The following is a 17,463-nucleotide window of genomic DNA, read 5'->3' on the forward strand; positions in this document are numbered from 1 at the left end:
GGGAGGAAGGAGGGAGGAGTCACTGGTTTTAATAATATAATTCACTGCCCTTTAATAAATCTGCCCTTACTTTCGCCTTTAATTTGTTCCTTTCTCTGCTTTTTATCAGACAGCTGAGTAATATTCAAATCTATAAATGGCCTCTTGATTGAAGAAGTTCTTTAAAACAAAACAAAACAAAACAAAAGGCCAGGTGGGTGGCTCACTCCTGAAATCCCAGCACTTTGGGAGGCTGAGGAGGATGGATCACCTGAGGTCAGGAGTTTGAGACCAGCCTGGCCAACATGGTGAAACTCCATCTCTACTAAAAATGCAAAAATCAGCCAGACATAGTGCCTCATGCCTGTAGTCCCGGCTGTTCTGGGAGGCTGAGGCACAAGAATTGCTTGAACCCAGGAGGCAGAGGTTGCAGTGAGCCAAGATCACACCACTGCACTCTAGCCTAGAAAACAGAGAGTAAAATTTGGTCTCAAAAAAAAAAAAAAAAAAAAAAAAGCTAGGTGTGGTGGCTGGCACCTGTAATCCCAGCTCCTCAGGAGGTTGAGGCAGGAGAATCGCTTGAACCTGGGAGGCAGAGGTTGCATTAAGCTGACATTGTGCCACTGCACTCCAGCCTGGGCAACAGAGCAAGACTCCATCTAAAAAAACATACACACACACAAACTACCATGAAAAGAAATTAGCCCTGGAATCACATATATTTCTCTATCCTATAAGAAAATACAAATGGAGCAAGTCAAGCAATCCCTTCATACTCTCCCTAAATGAAACAAAGTTGTGAAGTTCCCTACTGAAAATGAATTTGCTTAAATCGGACCTGAAGAGTGTTACTTGGTTTGAAATTTCAATAGACAGGGATGTTTTCTGTTTGATGAAAGCAATTTCACCGGTGGCTCGTGCCCCTAATCCCATCACTTTGGGAGGCTGATGTGGGAGGATTGCTTGAGGCCAGGAGTTTAAGACCAGCCAGGGCAATATAAAGACAGCCTGTCTCAGGCCAGGTGCGGTGGCTCACGCCTGTAATCCCAGCACTTTGGGAGGCCGAGGCGGGTGGATCATGAGGTCAAGAGATCGAGACCATCCTGGTCAACATGGTGAAACCCTGTCTCTACTAAAAATACAAAAAATTAGCTAGGCATGGTGGCGCGTGCCTGTAATCCCAGCTACTCGGGAGGCTGAGGCAGGAGAATTGCCTGAACCCAGGAGGCAGAGGTTGCGGTGAGCCGAGATCACGCCATTGCACTCCAGCCTGGGTAACAAGAGCGAAACTCTGTCTCAAAAAAAAAAAGAAATTAAAAAAAAAAAAAGAAGGATAGAGCTTGTATTGCCTCTTTTAAGCTACTGACTCGTCTTTTGGGTTCCCTTTCCATTGCCCTTCCCAAGAAGGAGTAATCAGTAAATAGTTGCAGACCAACCTGTTCCACTCTGTGACCTTGGGCTAGTTGCTTAAATTCTTTGATCCTCAGTTCCTTGATCTATAAAATGAAAAAAATAGTTCTACCTCTCACGGCTGTTGTGAAAGATAAGTGATATATTAAATGTGAAACTGCCTTCTCAATATTAAAGTCAATGTTAGGTATAATTATAATCTTACCTATACACTGTAGGCCATGACACGTTAGAATTAAATGTACAGAGGATAAAGGGACCTGCTCTGAACACCTCATTGGTTTCTGATGCTTCAACTCCCCAATATTTAATAAACTAACAAAAACATTAATACATTCTAAAAGCTGAGTGTTAAATAAACCTATTAAAATCTATGTAAACTTATATGTTGCTACCTAACAAGCCACCTTAAAACTTATTGACTGAAATTTATAGAGACAGAAAGTAGGACAGTGGTTACCAGGGGCTGGGAGGAGGAGGGAAAGGGGCAACTATTGGTTAGTGGGTACAGAGTGTCAGTGTAGGAAGATGAAAAAGTTCTGGAGCTAGACGGTGGTGATGGTTGCACAATGTGAATGTAACTAATGCCACACTTAAAAAGGGTTAAAATGGTCCATTTTATGTTGTGTACATTTCACCACAATAAAAAAGAAACATGGGCCAGGCTTGGTGGGCTTACGCCTGTAATCCCAACATTTTGGGAGGCCAAGGTGGGTGGATCACCTGAGCTCAGGGGTTTAAGACCAGCCTGGCCAACATGGTGAAACCCTGTCTCTCCTAAAAATATAAAAATTAGCCAGGCATAGTGGCAGGCACCTGTGATCCCAGCTACTAGGGAGACTGAGGCAGGAGAATTGCTTGAACCCAGGAGGCCGAGGTTGCAGCGAGCCAAGCTTGTGCCACTACACTCTAGCCTGGGTGACAGAACGGAACGAGATTCTGTCTCAAGGAAAAAAAAAAAAAAAAGGAAAGAAACACTTGGTAACCTAAAACCGTGTGATGCTTTTAGAGTTAGAATTTTGGCCAGCTCATCTCTGCCCTATGTGGTGTCTGCTGGGACAGTTCAACTGGGACCAAAGCATCCAGGATGGCCTTTTTTTACCATGCTGATGCTGGCTCTCAGCTGGGATGCCTCTCTTTTCCTTCACGTGGACTCTCAACTTCCAAGGCTTCTTTCTCCATGTTGCCTCTCTCTACAGCTGGACAGCCTGGACTTCTTTATAAGGCAGTTGGGTTCTCAGAGAGAAAGCAGAAGCTCTGGATCTCTTAAGATCTGGGCTTGGGTCAGGCACAGGGGCTCATGCCTGTAATCCCAACACTTTGGGAGGCTGAGGTGGGTGGATCACCTGAGTTTGGGAGTTTGAGACCAGCCTGACCAACATGGAGAAGCCCCGTCTCTACTAAAAATGCAAAATTAGCTGGGCGTGGTGGCGCATGCCTGTAATCGCAGCTACTCGGGAGGCTGAAGCAAGAGAATCACTTGAACTTGGGAGGTAGATGTTGCAGTGAGCCGAGATCTCGCCGGTGTACTCCAGCCTGGACAACAAGAACAAAGCTTCGTCACACACACACAAAAAATCTGGGCTTGAAGTCCCAGAAAGTTGCTTCCATCACATCTCAGTGGTTCAGGCAAGTCATTTTGCTGGTATAGATCCAGCGTGGGAGGGGAGGACACACAGGGTGAATTCGGAGGAGCATGGTTCCTTTAGGGCCATTTTGTATCAATCTACTACAGCCTCCATGCCAATTTATTAGCATTTCTCCATGCTCTGCCTTATCTTGAATTCTGTTATGGTGTAATGTCTCCAGATTAGCACATAGGGTCATGGTTAAGACGATAGACTTTGGCCCAAGGTTTCAAATCTTGGCTCTGCCATTTGTTGACTGTGAGACCTTTAGCCAGTTATTCACTCTCTCTGTTTCAGTTTTCTTACCTATAAAATGGGGATGACAATAGTCTTTATGTCATTGTGTTGCTGTGAGTATTGAATGAATATGAATAAAAAGCTTAATAACAGTGCTAGGCACAAAGTAAGAACTATATAAACATGTGCCATTATTGTTATTATCGTTATAATAAACATAAGAAGCAGTAAGGTGGAGAAGGGAATTTTTAGAGCTAAATAAGACAGAAAGGTTGGAAACGCTTGGATACACAGGACCTCCCTGCCTCACAGAGGTCTCACAAGTAAATCCTTTGCTGACATTTAAGCTTCTTTCCTTTTGTTCTGTCCACAGGCGACGTGGAGAACAGCTGATCAACATCTCTCCATAATAATCCTCTGAACACCTGAACACAGCTGTGAGAGCTTAAAGGTTTGCTGAGGCTAATCTGGGCACAGGTAATTGTGTTGATGATATGTTCAAATGCATCTAAGTCTACGCCTGGGTATAGTTGCTGGGTTAAAATAGGCACATCACACTTCTCTTATACACTTCAGGAAGCTAGAGCTCTGGGTCTTGTTTTCCCTGAAGGCATTAGGGAATGTGCCTGCTCTTTTTCAGAGCATAAACCTGGAAGAGGATTCCAAGGAAGGCAATGCAAGCCAGAGCTGAGAGGTGCCATGTGTATGGGACCCTGCTGGCCCAAAAGACCAGGTAAGCCTGAGAACCAGTCTTGTTGAACAATCAATTAGCACCTGTTGTTTATTACCATGGGTTCCTTCTGAGCTCAGCAGTGGCCTTATTGCCTAAGTCAATGGACACTTGTCTTTTTTCTTTTATTTTTTTTGAGATGGAGTCTCACTCTGTCACCCAGGGTGGAGTGAAGTGGTGCTATCTCTGCTCACTGCAACCTCTGCCTCCCACGTTCAAGCAATTCTCCTGCCTCAGCCTCCCAAGTAGCTGGGACTATAGGCGTGAACCACCATGCCTGGCTAATTTTTGTATTTTTAGTAGAAACAGGGTTTTGCCATGTTGGCCAGGCTGGTCCGGAACTCCTGACCTCAGGTGATCCAGCCCCTCATCAGCTTCCCAAAGTGCTAAGATTACCGGTGTACCTGGCCCCAATAAGCACTTTTCTTTCTTTTCTTTTATTCTTTGAGACGGGCTTTTGCTCTTGTTGCCCAGGCTGGAGTGCAATGGCACAATCTTAGCTCACAGCAACCTCTACCTCCTAGGTTCAAGTGATTCTCCTGTCTCAGCCTCTTGAGTAGCGGGGATTACAGGCATAAACCATCATGTGCAGCTAATTTTTTTTTTTTTTTTTTTCGAGACGGAGTTTCACTCTTGTTACCCAGGCTGGAGTGCAATGATGCGATCTCGGCTCACTACAACCTCCGCCTCCTGGGTTCAGGCAATTCTCCTGACTCAGCCTCCTGAGTAGCTGGGATTACAGGCACGCGCCACTGTGCCCAGCTAATTTTTTGTATTTTTAATAGAGACAGGGTTTATCCATGGTGGCAGGCTGGTCTCGAACTCCTAACCTCAGGATATCCGCCTGCCTCGGCCTCCCAAAATGCTGGGATTACAGGAGCGAGCCACGGCACCTGGCAATAAGCACTTTTCAATCCTCAGCTTCATGGACAGCCCTGCAGCATTTACCATCCTGTCTTATTTTGGAGGGAAGCAGTACATTGTGATGTATTGGAGCCAGAATGCTTGGATCCAAGTCCTAGCTCTGCCTTTTCCAGCTCCATTGACCTTGAGCAAGTTACTTAATCTCTGAGTTTCATCATCTTTATTCCATCTATAAAATGGGATTGATGATACTACATTGTCATAAGGTTGCTTGAAAAGATTTTAAGGCTATTTTTTTGGTAACCCTCTTAGCACAGGGAGGAAAACAGTAAAAATTCAAAAAAATTTTTAAAATCTCTTGTCCATTGATGTCTGGAACATTTGGTTCTTCTCTTGACTGTTGGACTAGTCCTTCTGTTTCTTTTGCCAACCTTCTTTCACTCATCCATGAAAAACTGGTGGTTCCCCCAAGATTCTGTCTTTGATCCTCTGTCTTCTCATTTTGTATAACTTTCCTATGTGATTTCTGCCCTTGGTCTTCCAAACCTTTGTGCCCTGATGTCTTCCAAAACTTTATCTCTAGGCTTTTTCCTTTGTAGACGCCTTTATCTGGATGGTCCAAGGTTCCTAAAATTCAAAAGGTCTAAAGCCAGAACTTTCACTCTTGGCTACTATGGAATAGTAATTGGTAGTAGATTACCCATCCCCACCATTAAACACACACACACACATACACACACACACACACACACACCCCTGTAATCCCAATACTTTGGGAGGCTGAGGTGGGCAGATTGCTTGAGCCCAGGAGTTTAAGACTAGCATGGTCAACATAGAGAGACCCTGTCTCTAAAAAAGTTATTTTTAATTAGACAGGCACAGTTGCACATCCTGTAGTCTCAGCTACTCAGGAGCTGAGGTGGGAGGATTGCTTGAGTCCAGGAGTTCAAGGCTGCAGTGAGTCATGATTGTGCCATTGCACTTCAGCCTGGGTGACAGAGCGAGAGACCCCATCCAAAACACACACACACACCAAACATTAGTCAACAGTTTCAGGAATTGGCCAGGAGAGAGTACAAATCTCTGGCCCCTGAGGGAAGAGAAACTCATCTTTTGTAAGCCCCAGAATCATTCTGGCTCTTTACCTGTGGGCAGTTTCCTGGCATCCAAGCAGGAAAAGGAGCAGTTACTGAGCTGAGGAGGCAGAGTTCAGAGTTTGGGGCAGCTGAGCGGCTGGAATCTACTGAGTAGAGCACTGCAGAGAGGGGCTTTGCAGAGGAAGGATTCCGAAAAGTCCTGGTAGGGGTGTCCTCTGAGTACTTGGCTGAGAACTGTGCTGCACATGTGTAAGGTGAGACTACCCAAGGATGACCAGATACCAGCTTCCATGCGGTGAAAGAAGCTGAGCAGAGAGCGAGTTCAAGCAGCAATGGAGGGGGCGGGCATTAGAGTTATGGCTCAGTCTGAGTGGAAAAGCACTTTAGCACTTTGTTAGTGACAATCCAGGCATCCATCTGGGACATTGAAGAGTTCACATCTTAAAAGTAAGGACCGGGGCCTGGTACAGTGACTCATGCCTGTAATCCCAGCACTTTGGGAGGCCAAGGCGGGTGGGTCACAAGGTCAGGAGTTCGAGACCAGCCTGGTGAACAGGCCAGTGAAACCCCCGTCTCTACTAAAAATACAAAAATTAGCCAGGTGTGGTGGCGCAAGTCTGTAGTTCCAGCTACTCGGGAGGCTGAGGCAGGAGAATCACTTGAACCTGGGAGGCGGAGGTTGTGGTGAGCTGAGACCACGCCATCGCACTCCAGCCTGGGTAACAGAGTGAGATTCCGTCTTAAAAAAAAAAAAAGTAAGGACCATGGCTGGGTGGGTGGCTCATGCCTGTAACCCCAGCACTTCAGGAGGCTGAGGTAGGCTCAAGCTTGAGCTTGAGCTTCAGCTCTGGAGTTTGAGACCAGCCTGAGCAACATGGCGAAACCCCATCTCTACAAAAAATACAAATAGCCAGGTGTGCTGGCATGTGCCTGTAGTCCCAGCTACTCAGGAGGCTGAGGCAGGAGGATTACTTGAGCCTGGGAAATTGAGGCTGCAGTGAGCCCTGATCACATTACTACACTCCAGGCCCTGTCTTAAAATAAAAAATAAAGTTAGGACCATGGTCTAGAGAGATATTTCTTAAATTGTTGTCCCCGGACCAGTAGCATGAACATAACCAGGAAATTTGTTAGATGTACTATTGGAAATGCAAATTCAAGGGCCCCACTTCGGACCTGCTGAATCAGAAACTCAGGAGAAGCCCAGAATATATGTTCTAACAATAGCTCTTCAGATGACTCAGATACAAACTAAGTTTGAGAGCCACTGTCCTAGAGGAAGGCCCTCACTAGACATGCCCTAACAAAGCCTAAACCTAAGCCTTGTCGAAATTCACAGGGAAAACAGAGCTTGAAGGTTGGAAAAATATCTTGAATTTCCCAAAGATCTTCCCTAACAAAGCAAAACAAACAAAGAAAAAACTTGTACACAAATTCAAAATGACCAGGGAATAACTGACCTGCCTACTGGAACAAAAATAAACAATCCAGAATCCAGAATTTCTACAATGTATTATCGTATTGTCCAGTATTACCATAAAAAATTACTAGACATGAAAAAAAGTAGGAAGAAGGAAAATAAAGAAAAACAAAAGTAGTCAATAGAAATTGACCCTGAGACTGCTCAGATATTAGATGTAGTAGACAAAGACATTTAAGCAGTATTTATAAAGATACTTGTCCAGGTGCAGTGGCTCATGCCTATAATCCTAGTACTTTTTAGGAGACCAAGGCAGGAGAACCACTTGAGCCCAGGAGTTCAAGACCAGCCTGGAGAACAAAGTAAGACCCTGTCTCCACCAAAAAAAATTTAAAAATTAGCCAAGTATGGTGGCACAGGCCTGTGGGACCAGCAAAATGGGAGGCTGAGGCAAGAGGATTGATTGAGCCTGGGAGGTCAAGGCAGCAGTGAGCCAAGATTGCACTATGCATTCTAGCCTGGGCAAAAGAATGAGACCCTGTCTAAAAAAAAAAAAAATTAAAGTAAAATAAAAATAAAGACATTCAAGCTGGGAAATATAATAGAAACCCTGTCTCTACTAAAAAAATAAAAGTAAAGGCCGGACACTTTGGCTCATGCCTGTAATCCTAGCACTTTGGGAGGCCAAGGCAGTGGGATGACCTGAGGTCAGGAGTTCGAAACCATCCTGGCCAACATGGTGAAATCCTGTCTCTACTAAAAATACAAAAATTAGCTGGGTGTGGTGGTACACGCCTATAATCCCAGCTACTCTGGAGGCTGAGGCAGGAGAACCGCTTGAACCAGGGACTCGGAGGTTGCAGTGAGCCAAGATGGTGCCACTGTACTTCAGCCTGAGTAACAAGAGCGAGACTCTGTCTCAAAAAAAAAAAAAAAAGAGTAAAGTAAAAATTAGCTGGGCATGGCAGCTTGTGCCTATAGTCTTAGCTACTCAGGAAGCTGAGCGGGGAGGATCGCTTGAGCCCAGGAGTTCAAAGCTGCAGTGAACTATGATCACCCCATTGCATTCCAGCCTGAGTGACAGAGCAAGACTCCATCTCAAAAAAAAGAAAAGAAAAAATGTAGGCCGAGCATGGTGGCTCACACCTGTAATCCCAGCACTCTGGGAGGCTGAGGCAGATGGATCATGTGAGGGCCGAAGTTTGAGACCAGCCTGGCCAACATGGTGAAACCCTGTCACTACTAAAAATACAAAAATTAGCCAGGCATGGTGGCACATGCCTGTAATCCTAGCTACTCCAGAGGCTGAGGCAGGAGAATCGCTTGAACCCGAGAGGCAGAAATTGCAGTGAGCTGAGATTGCGTCAGTGCACTTCAGCCTGGGCAACAGAGTGAGACTACGTCTCAAAAAAGAAAAAAAGAAAAAAAAAAAGAATGAAAAAAATGTAGCACTTTGGGAGGCTGAGGCAGGCAGATCACCTGAGGTCAGGAGTTTGAGATCAGCCTGGCCAACATGGTGAAATCATCCTGGCTCCACTAAAAATACAAAAATTAACCAGGCACAGTGGCAGTTGCCTGTAATCCCAGCTACTCAGGAGGCTGAGGCAGGAGAACCACCTGAACCTGGTAGGCACAGGTTGCAGTGAGCCAAGATTGCACCACTGCACTCTGGCCTGGGTGACAGAGCGATACTCTGTCTCAAAAATAAATAAACAAATGATAAAAATAAAGAAAAATTTTGAAGGCAGAGAAAAATGACACGTTACATATTGGACAACAGCAATATGAAGATGGCTGATTTATTGTGAGAAACAAGCTAGACCAGAGGACATTGAAATGACAACTTCAAAGTTCCCTATGAATCTAAAACCAATAATTTTCCCTCCCTCTTCCTAGTTTGCTCAACATTCTCTATTCTCCACTTGAATTCCTGGTCACTATCAATTTGATTTTCCAAGCCAGAAAACAGAGAATTCTTCTAGATTCCCCTTTGTCATCTTTTTTTTTGGAGATAGGATCTTGCTCTTGCCTAGGCTGGAGTGCAGTGGTGCTATTGTGGCTCACTGCAGCCTCCACTTTCTGGGCTCAAGCCATCCTTCCTCCTCAGCTTCCCAAGTAGTTGGGACTGTAGGTACGCCACCACACCTGGCTAAGTTTTTTATTTTTTGTGGAAACAGGGTCTCACTATATTGCTCAGGCTTATCTTAAACCCCTGGCCTCAAGTGATCCTCCTACCTCAGCCTCCCAAAGTGATGGGATTATAGGCATGAGCCATTGTGCCTGGCTTTGTCTGCTATTCTTAATGATCTAACAGATTTTTTTTTTTTTTTTGAGATGAAGTCTCACTCTGTTGCCCAGGCTGGAGTGCAGCGGCATGATTTCTTGGCTCAATGCAAGCTCCGCCTCCTGGGTTCGAGTGATTCTCTTGCCTTAGGCTTTTGAGTAGCTGGGATTACAGGCACTTGCCACCATGCCTGGCTAATGTTTGTATTTTTAGTAGAGACGGGGTTTCACCATGTTGGCCAGGCTGGTCTCGAACTCCTGGCCTCAAGTGATCCGCCTCCTTGGCCTCCCAAAGTGCTGGGAGTACAGGCATGAGCCACCGCACCTGGCCTTTATCCAACAGATCTTTTTGATTCTACTTTTTTGGGGTCTTTTTGTTTGTTTGTTTGTTTGTTTTGAGACAGAGTCTCACCCTGTCACTCAGGCTGAAGTGCAGTGGTACAACCTTGGCTCTCTGCAATCTCTGCCTACCAGGTTTAAGTGATTCTCCTGCCTCAGCAGGAGTTGCCTCTTGAGTAGTTGTGATTACAGGCACCTGCCATCATACCTGGCTAATTTGATTATATTTTTAAATGTCACTTAGTCTGGGCACGGTAGCTCATGCCTGTAATCCCAACACTTTCGGATGCCAATACAGGAGGATCACTTGAGGTCAGGAGTTCAAGACCAGCTTGGCCAACATGGTGAAACCTTGTTTCTACTAAAAATACAACTAGCCAAAAATTGGTGGCATATGCCTGTAGTCCCAGCTACTTGGGAGGCTGAGATAGGAGAATCTCCTGAACTCGAGAGGCAGAGGTGGCAGTGAGCAGAGAACGTGACGGTGCACTCCAACCTGGGTGACAGAGCAAGACTCTATCTCAAAAAACAAACAAAAAACCCAAATACACTAAAAAATTTACTTTGGGGCTAGGCATGGTAGCTTATAGCTGTAATCCCAACACTTTGGGTGGCTGAGGCAGGTGGATCACTTGAGGTCACAAGCCAGAAGAGAGTGGGGGCCAATATTCAACATCCTCAAAGAACAGAACCTTCAGCTCAGAATTTCATATCCAGCCAAACTAAGCTTCACAACTGAAGGAAAAATAAAATATTTTATGAACAAGCAAGAACTCAGAGATTTTATTACCACCAGGCCTGCTTTACAAGAGCTTCTGAAAGAAGCATTACACACAGAAAGAAACAACCAGTATTAGCCTTACTAAAAATACACCAAAAAGTAAAGAGCACCAACATAAAGAAGAATTTACACCAACGAATGGATAAAACAGCCTGTCAACATCAAATGGCAGTAACCCTAAATTTAAATTGACTAAATCCCCCAATCAAAAGACACAGCCAAAACCCAATGGCATGTTACATCCAGACCTGTTTCACATGCAAGGATACACAAAGACTCAAAACAAAGGGATGGAGAAAGATGTACCAACCAAATGGAGAGCAAAAATAAATAATAAATAAATAAAAAGCAGGAGTTGCAATTCTCGTATCGGTTAAAATAGATTTTAAAGCAACAAAGATATAGTGGTAAAAGGATCATTGCAACAACAAGAGCTAATGATCCTAACACCCAGATACGAGACTTAGATTCAATGAGACAGAAAATTAATAAGGATATCAAGGACTCAAACTCAGATCCGGAACAAGTAAACTTAATAAATATTTATAGAGCTCTCCACTTCAAATACACAAAATATACATTCTTGTCAATACCACATCACACCTACCCTTAAGTTTAAATGAAACATTGGCCATTATTAATACCCAATTTTTTTCAAAATAAAGCAATATTTCCATTTACTCTCCCTCTTTCTCTTCCTCTTTCTTCCTCTCCTTTACTTATTTTTTTTTTCTTTCCTTCTCTCAAAAAAAAAGAAATCAACTTGTAAACCTTTAGATCCAGGTCGGCAATGTCTCTCTCATTGCTTGATTTCCTTCCTTCCCTTCCCTCCCTACCGCTTCCTCCCTTCCTTCCTTCCTTCATCCCTTCCTTCCTCCCTACCGTCCTTCTTCCCTTCCTTCCTCCCTATCGTCCTTCTTCCCGCCCTTCCTGCCTTCCTCCCCCTGCCCCCCCCCAAAAAAAAAAGAGTTGGAGGGCAGCCTGGCCAATATCGTGAAACCCCATCTCTACCAAAAATACAAAAAATTAGCCAGGCATGGTGCCACAGACCTGTAACACCAGCTACTTGGGAGGCTGAGGCAGGAGGATCCCTTGAACCTAGGAGGTAGAGGTTGCAGTAAGCTGAGATTGAGCCACTGCCCTCCAGCCTGGGCAACAGAGCGAGACTCTGTCTCAAAAAAAAAAAAAGAAATTAAAAAAAAAAGAAAGTCACTTATCTAGGCACATTTGTTCATCTTCATTTCCATTACATTAGGTCAGGCTTTTACTGGCTATCGTTCGCAGCTCAGATTTAGGAGTCCCATTCCCTGGGTTTGAATTTTGGCTTTATCCACTTACTAGATGCAACGGTCTTTGACTTCTCTGAGCCTTAGTTACACATAAAACAGGAATAATAATAATACACCTATCTGTGGAGTTTTTTTTTTTGTTTTTTTTGAGATAGAGTCTCGCTCTGTTGGCCAGACTGGAGTGCAGTGGTGTAATCTCAGCTCACTGCAACCTCTGACTCCTAGGTTCAAGTGATTCTCCTGCCTCAACCTCCTGAGAGCTGGGATTATAGGCGCCAGCCACCATGCCTGTCTCATTTTTGTATTTTTAGTAGAGATGGCGTTTCACCATGTTGGCCAGGCTGGTCTGGAACTCTGACCTCAGGTGATCCGCCTGCCTCGGCCTCCCAACGTGCTGGGATTAGAGGCGTGAGGCACCGTGCCTGGCCAATATGTGGAGACTTTTAAGGTTGCACAGAAATATTCTGTTTCTCCACTGTGAGAGTCCCAGGTGGACTGTGTTATGCTATAATTACAGGCATCCCCCAGGCTAAAAGAACAGAAGCTATTCGGAATATTGCCAGTTGCCATGGCAGAGAGGAAACAAGTCTGACACAGTATGGTCTAGCTCTTCCTCCTTAAAGTTTTGGCTGGGCGTGGTGGCTCACACCTGTAATCTGTAATCACTTTGGGAGGCCGAGGTGGGCGGATCATCTGAGCTTAAGAGCTTGATACCAGCCTGGCCAACATGGTGAAACCTCATGTCTTCTAAAAATACAAAAATTAGCTGGGCATGGTGGTACACACCTGTAGTCCCAGCTACTGGGGAGGCTGAGGCAGTTGAATTACTTGGACCCAGAAGGTGGAGGTTGCAGTGAGCTGAGATGGTGCCACTGCACTCCAGCCTGGGCATCAGAGCCAGACTCCATCTCAAAAACAAAAAAAAGACTTCAACATGGATTTTGGAGGGTCACAAAATTCAGACCATAGTAGTACTGGTGCTATAAAAGCCAAATGCAGAGTCCTGTGTTAATGAACTCCACCAAAGTACATGAGAAGGAAGAGGCAGAAGCAGCTTTGCCAAAATGATTTGATAAAAGAGAGAGAACAAATGTATTCAGAGAAAAAGGGAGGAACTCAATCTTTGTCTAAAATGAATTTCCAAATCAACTCATTAGTAAATGTTCCAATAAAAACAGTGTACTTGTTATATGTGAAATGCTGTTTTAATATGCATAAATATAAGAAAGATAATGAAAGGTGTTACCATAGACAGTTCGGAGTCTGGTCTTACGCTAGATTGACTGAGTAGCTAAGTTACTCAGTTGCTCCCTGCATCAAAGAGGCTCTTAAATAATAGTAACTAAGCTGACTATTTCACACGCTTACATTATCTCTAATATTCAAAAAAGTCCTATGAGGAAGGCATTTGTTGCAGGCAAAATGTCTAAAATGGCCCTTAAAGATGTCCTGCCTTAATCTCTGGAACCTGTGAATATGATGAGATTTCACTCTGATGATTATATTATGTTGTATGGCACAGCTGACCTTAAGAAAGAGAGATTTTCTGGGTGAACATGAGCTGTTGAAAGCAGAGAGCAGCAGGCACGGTGGCCCACGCCTGTAATCCCAGCACATTGGGAGGTCAAGGCCAGAGGATCCCTTGAGCCCAGGAGTTTAAAATCAGCCTGGGCAACATAGCGAGATACCAACTCTACAAAAAAAAAATAAATAAGTAGAAAAAAAAGGAATAAAAGCAGAGAACTTTATCTGGCTGAGAGCAGAAGTCAGAGGTGTTCAAAGTGTCAGAAGGGTTAGATATGTAGTTGCTGCTTTGAAGTAGAGGGGTCACTGAGGAGGAGGGAGACAGGCTTAAGGAGCTGAGAAAGGCCTCTGCTGATAGCCAGCAAGGAAAGAGGGCCTCGGTCCCACCACTGCAGGAAACTATATTCTGCTGACAACAGGATGAGCTTAGAGGAAGACCCTGAGCCCTAGGTGAGAACACAGCCAACCAGCATCTTGATTTCAGCCTTTCAAGGCTCTGAGCAGAAAACCTGGTTATGCTATTGGGGCCTCTGGTCTACAGCCCTGTGACGTGATGAGTGGATGTAGTTCTTACCCTCTAGATCAGTGCTAATTTGTTACACAGCAGTAGAAAACTAGTAAAGCATTCATACCCTCCTCCTTCAGAGAGGAAACTGAGGCCCAAGGAAGTTTAGTAAATGTGAAAACTATCTTTTTTTTTTTTTTAAATGGAGGGAAGTTTAGTAAATGTGGTGAAAACTATCTTTTTTTTTTTGGAAAAAAAAAAAAAAAAGTAAATGGGGTTTTACTTTTGTTGCCTAGGCTGGAATGCAATGGCACAATCTTGGCTCACTGCAACCTCCGCCTCCTGGGTTCAAGTGTTCTCCTGCCTCAGCCTCCTGAGTAGCTGGGATTACAGGCGTGCACCACGACACCCGGGCTAATGTTGTATTTTTAGTAAAGACGAGGTTTCTCCATGTTGGTCAGGCTGGTCTTGAACCCCTGACTTTGTGATTGACTGCCTTGGCCTCCCAAAGTGCTGGGATTACAGGTGTGAGCCACCACACCAGGTCAAAAGCTATCTTAAGAATGTGGTGAGAGCAGGTTTGATGCAGGTAGACAGACCTACCCACGTCGCTGTTCAGTAATGTGTTAACCAACCAAGATTCACAGGATGCACAAGGAATAAAGCTCTCGATAGAGGGAAGGATGACTCAGCTTCCTACTCAGTTTTAGAATGACTCAGATTCTTACTATTGGCTGAACAATGGCTTGGGTTCTGCAATGATCTTGATCTGTGGGAGTGGCCCCCACGTATCTGCTCTGTTGAGATGTATTAGCTTGTCTCCTGTTTGAGCTACAAGCATTAGATGACTGATTTCCAAATGAGTGAAGCTGAATGGATTTAGCCAGATTAACATTCTAACAGCAAGAAATAGGGAAGAAAAGGCAAATCCTGGGGCGCTTTGTTAACACACGGAATCACTCACACAAACATGGTCAGGAAAAGCCCTCTCTCCAAGGCCTAGCCTTGTAGATTTTCAGCTTCCTAAGAACACGCTAGTTTTAAAAGGTGGAGTTTAAGGAGCAGTTACCATCAGGACCTGGCCCTAGCTTTTCATGTGACCTTTTCCTTCCTTCTTCCGGCTTACTCCACTCCAACCACAGGACTCTGGACTCTCCCATGAATATGCTAAGCTCCTGCCTGCCTTGGGCATTGTGCCTCTGTTCTCTCTGGTGTGGAATATTTTTCCTCTAGTTCATGTCCCTTAATTCACTCAAATCTCCGCTCAAGTGTCATCCGACAGGAGAGCCCTTTCCCTGACCAACTTGTTTAAAGCAGCGCTGTTCTCTGCCTGTCAATGTCTCTTTCTCCTGCTTTATTTACTTATTTCTTTATTTATTGAGACAGAGTCTTGCCCTGTTGCCCAAGCTGGGGTGCAGTGGCACAATCTCAGCTCACTGCAACCTCCACCTCCCGGATTCGAGCAATTCTTATGTCTCAGGCTCCCGAATAGCTGGGACTACAGGTACACATCACTAAGCCTAGCTAATTTTTGTATTTTTAGTAGAGACGGGGTTTCACCATGTTGGCCAGGATGGTCTCAAACTCCTGACCTCAGGTGATTCGCCCACCTCGGCTTCCCAAAGTACTGGGATTACAGGTGTGAGCCACTGCACCAGCCCCTGCTTTATTCTTCATAGCACTTTGGTTACCTGATATGCCTGAGATATACAAATATATCTATTTGTTTGTCATCACCTTTCTCCTGAATGAGGACGTAGGCTCTAGGAGGGCAGAGAGGCTTTGTTTTATTCATTGCTGTATTCCCAGCATCCGCAACAATTTACAGCATTTAGTAGGGAATCGAATACTTGTTGAACAAATTAATGAATCAAGAACAAAAGCATTGTGTCTGTTAAATGATTTGGCATTCCTGAGCTATTTCTGTAACTAATCTCTCTCTCTCTCTCTCTCTCTCTCTCTCTCTCTCTCTCTCTCTAGTATTTGCAAATGCGTCTAATGTGGGAAAGATACTTAATCGCATGGTTGTACAAAATCTAGAATAAAGAAGATTAAACCTGGAGACAGTGTGGTGTAAAGCTGAAGTCCTTCCTTGCCTTCCAATAGGTATGTGACCTTGGAGAAGTCAATTACTTCTTTTGGCTCCAGATGTCTTATCTTTTAATGGGTCTAATGATAGGGTGCTATTTGAAGGGACTAGAGCAGATGGGTTCTGGAGATTTCTTCTTACACTAAGATCCTTTGAAATTAGAGCTCAGTTGGTAGGGAATTAGGAAATGTTGGTTTTAGTCCTACTTTAAATGTAAACTGAGTGTATAACTTAGAGCAAGTCCTTTAAGCTCTCTAGAACTCCAGCTAAACCAGAATTTCTTTGAGGTCCCATTGAGGCCAGCTCTCAATAACCTGCAGGCACTGGGGGGAACCAGGTTGACCGATGTCCTGGCGTTTGTGAGACCTTAATCTCTGTCCCTCCAGGGCTCAGGTCCACCTGTTGTTTGGTAAAGGTGAGCCTTGCCACTGCAAAATGGGTATTTTCCATAAGTATTTTCAGTAAGTATTTTCTGAGCACATGTTATGTGCCATGTGTTGGGGATACCACAATGAACAAGGCAGAGAAGGCCTCTGTCCCCTGACATTCTAGGGATAAGAAACAGACAATAAACAGGGAAATGGGAAATAAATCAAGGCCAGGCGTGGTGGCTCATGCCTAAAATCCCAGCACTTTGGGAGACCGAGGTGGGTGGATCACCTGAGGTCAGGATTTTGAGACTAGCCTGGCTAAAATGATGAAACCCCATCTCTACTAAAAAATACAAAAAGTAGCCAGGCATGGTGGCACATGCTTATAATCCCAGCTACTCAGGAGGCTGAGGCAGGAGAATTGCTTGAACCTGGAGGCAGAGGTTGTAGTGAGCCGAGATCACACCACTGCACTCTAGCCTGAGTGACAGAGGGAGACTGTCTCAAAAAAAAAAAAAAGAAAATAAATCAAGACTAGTGTGATATTGTGGTATAATAAACAATATATATTTAGTCTTTGTCCTCATTTCCTGCGCAGAGCTCCTAAAACCTTTATAATTTCTGATAAGTTGAAAGGAGTGTCTTTTGTTACTCATAAAAGCCCCTTTCAACCATACCTGAGGTTTTTTTTTTGTTGTTTTTTTTTTTTGGTGACAAGATCTCACTCTGTCACCCAGACTGGAGTGTAGTGGTGCGATCACGGCTTCCTGCAGTCTTGACTTCCTGGGCTTGAGCAATCCTCCTGCCTCAGCCTCCCAAGTAGTTGGGACTACAGGCACATGTCAGCACACCTGGCTAATTTAAAAATATTTTGTAGAGACAGGGTCTCACTGTGTTGCCCATACTGGTCTTGGGGT

General features: G+C 44.5%; 1 long non-coding RNA gene across 1 annotated transcript; it reads left to right on the forward strand.

Moving 5' to 3' along the window:
* Nucleotides 1-3,624: 3,624 nt before the first annotated feature.
* Nucleotides 3,625-16,274, forward strand: LOC108590978 (uncharacterized). Its single transcript, XR_004740446.3, has 3 exons — nt 3,625-3,731; nt 3,895-3,987; nt 16,067-16,274. It is a non-coding gene; the product is annotated as an uncharacterized LOC108590978 (long non-coding RNA).
* Nucleotides 16,275-17,463: the final 1,189 nt, after the last annotated feature.

The sequence above is a fragment of the Callithrix jacchus genome, chromosome 3 (assembly GCF_049354715.1).
Source record: "Callithrix jacchus isolate 240 chromosome 3, calJac240_pri, whole genome shotgun sequence".
Classification (NCBI taxonomy): Eukaryota; Metazoa; Chordata; class Mammalia; order Primates; family Cebidae; genus Callithrix; species Callithrix jacchus.